The sequence below is a fragment of the Polypterus senegalus genome, chromosome 3, assembly GCF_016835505.1.
Source record: "Polypterus senegalus isolate Bchr_013 chromosome 3, ASM1683550v1, whole genome shotgun sequence".
Classification (NCBI taxonomy): Eukaryota; Metazoa; Chordata; class Cladistia; order Polypteriformes; family Polypteridae; genus Polypterus; species Polypterus senegalus.
Genome location: NC_053156.1, coordinates 28,937,204 through 28,948,327, shown reverse-complemented (window position 1 = coordinate 28,948,327; position 11,124 = coordinate 28,937,204). Strand labels below are relative to the sequence as shown.

Below are 11,124 nucleotides of genomic sequence, written 5' to 3'. Positions count from 1 at the left end.
CAGAAAACAGTTTCATAACAAATAACTGGAAATGATGACACCACTGCAAAGAAAGAAAGAAAGAAAGAAAGAAAGAAAGAAAGAAAGAAAGAAAGAAAGAAAGAAAGAAAGAAAGAAAGACCACAATAAGTCACATTTGTCCAAAGTTAAATTTATACATACAGTACATGAAGTTATGCAATAATGCATCTCTGAGGTTGAATCATTGGATTTTGGTGGTGGAAGACTTCCCTAGCGAGAGTTAATCAGTGCCTTCTGACAAATATAAAAGAAAGAGTTTCATTTGATTCCATGTGATGATTGTGGATGATAATACCTTAAGTCACATGTTGCAAACTGATTAATATAAGACCACCTGCAAGATGGTTGTTATTTATGGAGTAGCCTAGCAGTAACACCTAACAGCTGTTATGTTACTGAGGCCACCAGAGACGCCAACAATGACACATACTTCATTCATGCAGACGACTTGTGCAGGGTAAACAGCAATTCAGGCACAATTAAACCTGCTTAATCACCTATCTGATGATGCTATATTGGAAAGATATAGGTTGCCAAATGCTAAAATTGTAGCACTACTGCAGCTGGTGGAGAAAGACCTGTCCAGGTCCACCAACACCTGACACCTGTTGTGCAGCTCCTGAGTAGCGCTGAGATATTATGGCACTGAAAGATTCCAGCATACAATCAGAGATGCATAAGGCAGCTGTGTGCAATTCAATGCATAGATTCACCAGACTTCATCTTCATAACATAAACAGCTAGCAGACTGCAGCAAAGGCATGGGCCACAAATATTTTCTATTACTCACCTTGTTCACTACACAGTAGGACTGCAACAGAAAATGGCTTTTAAATCTATGCCACTGCCAGCACCAACTGCCTGTCCATGATGTTCAGTTTGGCCCACTTCACTCCCAACAATTCCTAGTGATGCCTGTCTGTCTGCTTCAGGAGCTAATGCTGAAAATCAAACTTTTGGCATTTCAATTTAATTTTCTTCTATTTCTGCCATGATCAGTTCCTGACCACAGGTGCAGACATTCAATTGTATCCCTGCCTCAGGACAAGACTGTTGCCTGGAATTTCACTGGGAGGTGCCAGGGACAGGAACTGGGCTGGTGGAAGGATGCTGGGGATAAGCAGAGTGGGGTGGCATCACTCCATATTCTTGCCCACATGCATCAGTCCCTCCAGAGATTCCCTCCATCCCCGCCATGTGGTCTTGGCCAGTAATGAACACCTTAAATGTGAATCACATCCTTGTTTTGTACAGTTGGCCCATCATTGATTGTTTCAGGCTAGCAAGCATAAATCACGTGGTTACCTTTCTGTCAGTATCTTGCTTCACATTTTCACCATTGTGCAACCTCCATGCATGCTCTGAAACAGAAGCAGCTCCTTCAGCACTTACCTGACCTCAGAGTAGTGCAGAACTGTTGTACAAATTGGAGTTCTATGCATGAGTTTTTTGTGCCACAATTTCAGTAAAGATGGACAGTATCTGGAGCACTGTCAAAAGAATTTCCACTTGTATTTTCATGATCCGCTGTGGCAACCCCTAACGGGAGTAGCCGAAAGAAAAAGAAGAAGATTATCATGAAATTTATAAGACTAATGAGAAATGTTTATTGGGTTCATCTACTCTTGCCCTTGAAGACTAACACACACACACACACAGATATACACTTGTACAAATACTGATCCTATCCAGACATAGTCTCGAGTGGTGCCGATTGCCAGTCACACATGTTAGTAACTATGGGTGGCAGTTTGATAGCCCCTAAAATTTGGAATGCTCTTCCTCTCAGCCTTCGCGAGGAAAAATCTATTATTCATTACAAAATCCTGTTAAAAACACATCTCTTCAATGAGTATAATTCATTTTCTTGTATGTAATTTCTATTGTCTTGTTAATGTGTTTATTGAATTAAAAAGTGTCCTTGAGCGTATGAAAGGCCCTACATAAATAAAACTTAGCATACGGCGGTGTAAGAATAGGAACGGAAAACGGTGAGAAAGGAATTCAGTATAACAAAGGCTTAGGAATCCACCGTCGCAGTATAAGAAAAATAGCAAGGAGCGAAACCAATGCCAATGGTCGAGAGAGTTCCTTCCTGTAGCAGGCTACGGAAAACTTAGACATATATAGATAGATGCCGCATTCACTGTGTTGCCCAGTCGACATGATAAGTCAGTGCGTCCGCCATACTGCGAGTAGTAAAAGTGCCATTTAAACTAATACAGGTAGACGTGGAAACCGGGTTTTCTGATGAAAAAACAACAACAGATTTTGACGTGCATATCCATGCGTATCCCATGGTCTTAGAGTTGGTGGGCGGGGCTCTCTGTCTTGTGTGTGCTCTCTGTCTTACTTGCCCTTAGTTAGAGTTGGTGGGCGGGGCTTTGTGAGTTGGCGATCGTGGCTATCTGTCTTGCGTGTGGTGTAAAGTCAACGTGGCTCAGAGGTGCATGTGGACTTTTGCACAGACGAAAGCGACTGAGGCTGTGTTTGGTGAGTTGTTGCGTGCCTCTAGGGCGACGCTGGACTCAGGAGGACGGTTACAGTTGGTGTGCGTGGCTCTGTCGTGCGTATCTGATGATGCGGTAGGAGGGTTTGAGTTGGCCGGCGGGGCTCTGTCGAGCGTATCCCATGGTCTTAGAGTTAGCGGGCGGGGCTCTGTCTTGCTTGTACTCACTGTCTTGCATGCCCTTAGTGAATTATATATATATAGATTATTATTATTACTCCGCAATTTTCCACATAGCATTCTCTATATAGGGATTTCCTATCACCAGCTCTAACAAACCTACAGGTGCCATTGCAACACACATAAAAGTGACACTTTCTAATCAAACAATGTCTTGTTTTTACCGCAGTTGTTATAATTGTTGAGGAGCAACCACAATAGCCTTTGTAAACTCTGTGAATAGAACAGTAGCCATCTAACTCACACTTGGTACCCTCTTATTATTTCAACTTCCATCCATCCATTTTCTAACCCGCTGAATCCAAATACAGGGTCACGGGGGTCTGCTGGAGCCAATCCCAGCCAACACAGGGCACAAGGCAGGAACCAATCCTGGGCAGGGTGCCAACCCACTGCAGGACACACACAAACACCAAGCGCACACTAGGGCCAATTTAGAAGCGCCAATCCACCTAACCTGCATGTCTGGATTGTAGGAGGAAACCGGAGCGCCCGGAGGAAACCCACGCAGACACGGGGAGAACATGCAAACTCCACGCAGGGAGGACCCGGGAAGCGAACCCAGGTCTCCTAACTGCGAGGCAGCAGCGCTACCACTGCGCCACCGTGCCGCCCTTTATTTCAACTTGATATTTATTAATGTATAGCAATACCAAATAAAAGAAAATGTATCAGAAAGCAAAATAGCAAAATCCTGGTTAAAACCAGTCTTAGAAAAGCTTTCTGATAATCAGAAGTGTCAAGGAGTGGATGTTGTCGTGGGAACTTTTGGTTCAGCGATCAGCGTTGTTCGTAGTTATGTTTTCTGGTGTCCAGATCAGATGATCTCCTGCCTCTTGATCTCTGATATCACCATTCTGTTATTGTTTTACTTCCTTTCCTTTTATTCTTTCTGGCTCATCAGACGAGTCGTATTTATGTTAAAATGCACACATGATGTTTTGGGACGCATAACATTATATACTTGTCCTGATGATAAATGACCCTGATCAAAGTGTTGAATCTTGTAAGTACCTGCACCCTGCTTCCTTTCCCAAGCTGCAAACTATTTCAGTAACTCCTAGTTACTACATCATCTATCTGCTCGGAGGTTATACTTAAATTAAAACAGATTCTGTGATATGTATTTATTTCCCATTCCTAGGTCATAATCTCATTGGAAAACAAACTGACTGGAACAAATGCACAAATTTCTAGTACAATACAAACGGATGCTTGCAAGGCCTGTAATTATAGTCCTGTAAATTCAGGCCATCCTCGTTATTTTAAGCAAAATAGTTAAAACTTAATACAAACAGTTTAAAGTTGAAAAATTGAAGAATTTCCACACCAGAACACCACCAAACTGTTGAATGCTCACAACCTTGAACTGACTGATGACAGCTGGAGCTTCATGGAGGATCTTCTAGCTGTTCTGCGCACACTAAAAATGTACTGCTACTGTATTGTGACGGGGATCTAAAACTTCAATTTGAAAGAAACCCAACGTGAGACATCCAAAGTGTGATAATATAAGTGCACTGTCTCCAGACCCTCTGAAGAGGTTTTAGTGGGTTTTCTTAAAGTAACACATACAAAAAAAAATCGGAATCAATGATGCATCTTTCATTGATTTTCACTGTTATGAATCTCAGTTTAGTCTCAATAGTTGACATTTTTATTGGTTTTTAGCATTTTAGTTGGTGAAGTCATTGTGGTGTCATTTTCAGTTTGTTACACCTTTGCAGTTGCTTTGTTGTTGATATCACAGCTAATGATGCTCTTTGAGAAGGCGTTATGGTATCACTGTTGTCCACATTTATGAATATTTTCATGTAATTTATTGTTATTAAAATGTTTACAACAACCATGAGCTTTGTCTTCTTAAGGCATTTATTTTACAATTTTCATTCATACACTTGATGCATTTACTTATGGAAGAAAATAACTTGTCATTGTGTTGTTTGCTGCAAGTCTCTTTCCTGTTAATTAGTTCAATTGGCCCTGCAGTGTTCTTATACCTTTAGGTGTGCAAGTGGACATGCAACTTGAACTTTCTAGTTTAGTGATGAGACTTGAAGGTCATCTCCCATTTTAAAATGAGGATCACTGTAATGATGCGGGTTCACTCCATGTTCCCATCTTCCTTCTGGGAGCTCTCGAACCTGACACCGTTGGTAATGTCACCGATGAGCTACACAGTGAGGCACAACAAAGCAAGGGAATGGTGCATAAAAGTGCCAAGTGCTTTTATCAAAACAGCAAACAAAATCAAACTGTCCAAAATAAAGTGCAGTGCATCAAAATAAGTCGTTAAATAAATAATTCATTAAAATAGAGGTGAAATCGTGGTGTTTAAAATACATTAGAAAAAAAAGCTTTTTTAAAAAAACGAGTTTAAAACAATGGCTGGATGATGCCTTGAAACACATAGCTGTGAAGAGGTACAAAAAGTAGTATATTTTGCTCCCTTGAGGCTACCTACAGTCATTGGGGGGTGGGGGGATGGATTTTTTTTATTAGTATTTTTTTTTAAATCAACATTATAAAAGAAGCAATCAATATGTGAAGTAAACCCAAAAGGCACTCCTTCCATTCTATGCCCTACGCCATACCACTAAGAGCCTGCAACTGTGTCGAACAACAACAACACTACAGCCTAGAATCTACATGAAAAATCCAAATACTGGTGTACCAGACCTGAGAATGACAGACAGTGAGAGAAAGAAATCAAGAGTTAATTGATAAGAAAGAAAGCCATCACCTATTAAGACACTCTCTTTGAGGATATGGCAGTGAAGGGGTATGAAAATAAGAATATTTTGCAACCGTGAAGGTACCCACAGTTTTTTTTAGATCAATATTTTGTTTATAAAACTTAAAAGAAAATCAACATGCTAGAAGAAGCAATCAATACAGTATGTGAAATAAACCCAAAAAGAACTCCTTAAGTCAACATCAATAATAACAATTAATTTCTTGTTCAGCCCAAAATCACATCACACCTGGTAGCAAGGATCGTGGACTATCTTACAGACAGACCTCAGTATGTGTGTCACGGGAACTGCGGGTCTGCACTGAGCAGGCTCCTGTCAATCATGGAGAATCCACTGCATCAACTGAACAGGATCATCTCCAGACAGAGGACCAGCTTCAGCGACAGACTGCTGTCAATGTCCTGCTCCACTGAGAGACTGAGGAGATTGTTCCTCCCCACTATGCGACTCTTCAGTTCCACCTCGGGGGGTAAACTTTAAAATTATTCAAAGTTATTGTCTGTTTTTACCTGAATTTGTATTACTCTTTAATGTAATATTGTTTCTTGTATCAATATGCTGTTGCTGTATTATGTGAATTTCTACTTGGGATTAATAAAGTATCTATCTATCTATCTATCTATCTATCTATCTATCTATCTATCTATCTATCTATCTATCTATCTATCTATCTATCTAATCAGGCTTTAACAGACCTTGTTTTTGACACCCCCAGGCTTGACTTCCTAAGAATACTAGTTGAAACCAAAAAATATCCTTGTAGGAAAAAAATGGAAGTAATCTTTGGAAAGGCAATACATAAAGAGACCCCCTTTGGACATGCAATGGGTGTCAAACATCGGGTAGATACAACACACAAAGCGGCACAAATAGTCCTCTTCACAGAGCAGGATGACCAATCTATTTTGACCACCACAGAAATACAACACAACAGTATAAACTACAAGGCAAAATAAAAGAATAAGGTTACACCACTGATTACAGTACATACAGAACAATTACATGCAAGGATACAGAGTTGTTGAAATACATCAAAAAGTAGAAACTATTTAATATAAATGAAAGGCAACAACATCTTGTAGATTGTAGAAAAGGAATCAGACAAGCCAGACTTAATCCGAGAAGCTGTCTCGCACCTATTGGTCATTCTACAGCTGAGTCAGTCCTGGGCTGACCAATCAGATGAAAGGACCCTTCTACCAGATGATTTCAGTGCTCTATTATCTGAGATAACTTTTTTATGACAAGTAAACAACTTCGTAGTAGAGCAATGGCACTAAGTGCCGAAAAGAGATGCAGAATAGGGGTGGGTTAGTAACAGTTTATAAATGTCAAATTACTTATATATTGAAGAATATTGTGAGTTATCTGTTTGGTTATTTTTAAACCACATAAGGAAATTAAAATACCATCTCTAAAACAGCGATTATTTATTTTTTTATATGAAGGAACTTCACCAAGACCACAATATAATAAATGTAATATAAATTACATTTATATAGCATTTTTCTCAGTACTCAAGGTGTTATTAACACAGGGAGGAACTGAAAAGCAAACCCGCAATCTTCCACAGGCTCCTTACTGCAAAGCAGCATCACTACCACTGCGCCACCTGTGAGGACAGTTCACATGTCTAGAAAATAATTCAAAAGAAAAACCTTTTGGGCTAAAAGGAAGAAAACATGAAATAAAAATACAGATTGGAAAAAGAAGTTCACCCACTATACCTTACCAAAATATGTTTAATTGTATTACATTTAGACACATAAATTTTATCAATGTATTGTTCTTTGGGTTTCATTCCCTCTAACTGTTATCGCCATATCTTGTGTCAGCATCATCAGCTTCCTGAGTCAGCACATGCACAGAATAAAGAGTTGTTCTAATGACAGCCAGAAGCAGACTGTTCAAATGCTTTTCTTTCAGGGGTCTCTATGTTCTGCACTTTTAATTATTGCCTTTTTTATAAAAAGTTTAATTACTGCCTTTGTTGGACATCTTAAAAAACAAACGATCATCCATAGAAAAATGAACAAAAAATCTTCCATTATTCATGTCTCCCTAAGGGCAGCTATCCAGTCTTATGCTCAAAACGTGCAAAACACAGGCTTTTTTGCTTCAGCTTCAGGATTCACATAGTGTCACCTGATTTGTGTTCAACATTGTATTTTCTTTTTAATTGCTTCTGCACATTTCTTCTTACATATAAACGTCTACGCATGGAGGTGTGTGTGTCTGTCTGTCCAGACCAGAAGTGACAGGTGGAGTCGGGGTAAGGGCTCCTCCTCCGAGGATACAGAAAACTAAACATCTATAGGTGGAAGTGTGTGTGTCTGTCTGTCCAGCCCTGAAGTGCGAGGCTACTACAACATGAAGCTCAGAGAGCTGGCAAGGAGGCCCCAAGTTAATGAGTCCGAAGAAGAAAGCGACTCTGTTGCTAAAGTAAAACTATCGAAAAAAGAGAGAATCTCTTACACAAGCAAGACGACCACATCGGCAAAACGAAACCTGGGAGAAAGACACCCAGTAGTTCCTTTAAATTACCTGACATCTCTACGTCTCAGTTTTTTTTCTGATCATTTCAATAGTTTCTAGGACCCCAGGCTTTTTACAGCACGGGCCTACGCAGCTAGAATATAATAAAAATGTTGCATCAACATATACCTGTAAATTCTTTTCAGATGTTGCTTCTGGTATGACAGTGTCTGCCGTCTTGTATTTATAATTGCTGTTCCTTTTGCCCAGGTGTAGCACTTTGCATGTTTTTACATTAAACTACATTTTTTAAGTGTTCACCCAGTTCTAAAGCTCATCCAGATTTTTCTGAATTGTTTTTGCTGCTCCTCAGTGTCTGCCATTCATCCATTATTAGTATTATCTAACAATTTCTCAACTTTACCAACTATACCAAAATTAGGTTGGCTGTTCAAATAAAAATTTAATCATGATTAATTTCACAAATAGAATTTTTAATCAAAATGAACTGCATATTAATCTCAATTTATCATGTTTCCTTGAAAGATATGCATTTTTTCCTATAAGGCAGAAATAATTTAATGATTACATCCTAATACAAAACAGTTTTAATAATCACTTGCTTAAGCCTATTAGAAAATTCCAGTTAGTTTATTGAACAGATTTGTATAACAGAAACAACACCAAACAACCACCAAACATCCCAAAGGTTACTATAATCCATAAATATAATAAAATGCTAAGTTCTATGTCTTCTGTTTCTCTGAGCAATGGGATTGGTCAGTTTGGCTTTAGTGTGATTGGTCAGTATAGGTTTGGGGATGGGATGAAAAAGGAAGTGCAAGTGTGAGACTCACAAAGAGGAGTAAAGGCCTATGAGCCACTTAGAGAGAGTCACCTTTAAAGACCAGACAGGAAGTGAGAATGGTGCCTCATAAATGATGAAAGAGCATGAGTTGCAGTCTTTAAAGTAATCCGCTCAAGTGATGGAGCGCTGGTGCAGAGACATTCACACACACATGCACGAATATGGAGGGAAGGTGCTGAAGGAACACGTAAGGCAAGAGATAGCAAACATTTTTTTAATTATTCTATTACTTTTCTGCAACAGGTACCGTGGCTAGTATTTGATAAAACCAATACATACGTTTGACATCCTGTGTTGCAAGACAACATACCAAAAACACTAACAATTACACAAACAATTAAATATTAAAAAACCGAAACATAAAGGCATGATTCAGCTTTTGTATATGATTAGCACTACTATAGCTTAGGTCATGCTTAACTTTATGATACACACAAGTCAACTCCGCAGCTATCATCTTGAGAGGAGAAGTCATTAATTAAATTGAAAATGTGGAAAATGTGTGTATGTTAGGTATTTGTTTTGTCTTGAGGGGTCCTACGGTGATCCTATTTTTTTTTTGTTTTAGTTTGGATACTGCAAAAATATATCTGTTACTCATTTACTGTTATGTAATAAGCATTTATAGACACTTCTTTGGGTCTTCATAAGATAAAGCAACAGTAAAGTGTTTTTTTCTGCAATGCAACCGACTAACAAAACGTGAGTTTGGAATGCTCTGCTTAACTGAAATGCATTTTTCTCGATATTACATATTTAGCAGAATAATAGCAATACATTGATAAACATTATGTGTCTAACAACCAATGTACTGATGTTTTATAAGTGCTATGAAGACCAAAGGAAGCCTTTGTTAAGGTCGTCTTATGTAAGAGTAAATGAGTAGTAGCTGCATTTTTTCAGTACCTTAAATAAAGTGTTACTTGTTCTTTCTTAATGTTTATCCTGTGTTGGTTCATGGTCCACTTTTTTGCATGTCGATTTCCACTTCTTTCAATCGAAGGTGTCATCAGGATAGGAGTGTGTGAGTCACATATCTTCTTGAAGTTGATCAAGCCACTGTTTTCTGGGTCATCCTCGGGACTGGCATCCACTATCTTAACCACTGACTGCTCGCTGCTGTGCATGATGTGGCCATACCAGTGCATGCGGCCTCCTGCATTTTCTCTTGTATTGGCACCACACCTGTTATTCTTCTCACTTCTTCATTTGTGATGTAGTTGATCCGCGTAAGGCCAAGCCCCCACCAGAGCATGCACATCTCCATGACATGCAAGACTTGTTCATGCTTGGTGGCCAGCCAGCATTCTAATTCAACAAGGCGGTATTGACAAGAGCGCAGGCATCAGGCAGCGTCTCGCCATTGACATGGACATGGGAGCCAGGGTATTTGAACTGGCGGACTTTGTTGAGGTCCTGGCCATTGATTTGGATGGTTCCATCCGTCTACATTCCACACTCCATGTACTCCATCTTCTTGACATTCTGCAGCCTATTTTCTGCCAATTTGTTGGCCCACTGCTGCATTTGCTCTTGGAGAATCTTGTGTTTCCACTTTGGCCAAGAAGACACTATTAGCGTATAGGAGCATTCATGGATGTGGTGCTTGGATGTCCCAAATCTCCGTTTCCATGCTGGGGATGAAGAGCAGGGGCGAGATCCCTGGTGGATGCCCATTCGGATTGGGAAAGGGGCCGAGAGTTCAGCAGAACAATACATGACGCTGGTGGAGTCTTGGTAAAGGAGCTGCATCCAATGGACAAACACTTCAGGGACACCATGGGACTGAAGCACATGCCAGATCAGCTCATGAGGGACACAATCGAACACTTTGTGCATATCAAGTAAAGCTATGTGGATTGGCTTATTCTTCTCTTGGTGCTTCTCCATAAGCATCCTAGCGGTGTGGATAGCATCTGTTGTCCCACTTCCCTTCACAAAGCCACACTGATTGGGCATGATGCTGACAATGTGACAGAAGCAGCTATCGATGACATGCTCAAAAATCTTCATGGAGTGGCAAAATAAATGGCAGAGGAAATGGATCGGTTGATAGTTGGTGCACTTGTTGACGTGGTTCAGGCTTGAGGCGCTGCATTTTCTTCACGCTGTCCTAGCATCTTCCAGACCTCAGCTGGGATGTCGTCAGTACCATTTGTCTTCCCATTATTCCTCTTGTGAATCACATGTTGGACTACTGCCATCGGGATTGGTGGGACGGGTTGAAGGATGCATTTAGCGCTTTGTATCAGCGGGTGGGGGAACTCCTCATTGGTGATCATGGAGAAGTAGTTGTTCATACAGCTCCGCATAGT

At 40.1% G+C, this 11,124-nt stretch overlaps 1 pseudogene; it reads right to left on the bottom strand.

The window, feature by feature from the left end:
* Positions 1 to 10,117: 10,117 nt before the first annotated feature.
* On the bottom strand, positions 10,118 to 10,825 carry LOC120526441 (annotated as a pseudogene).
* Between the last annotated feature and the right edge of the window lie 299 nt (positions 10,826 to 11,124).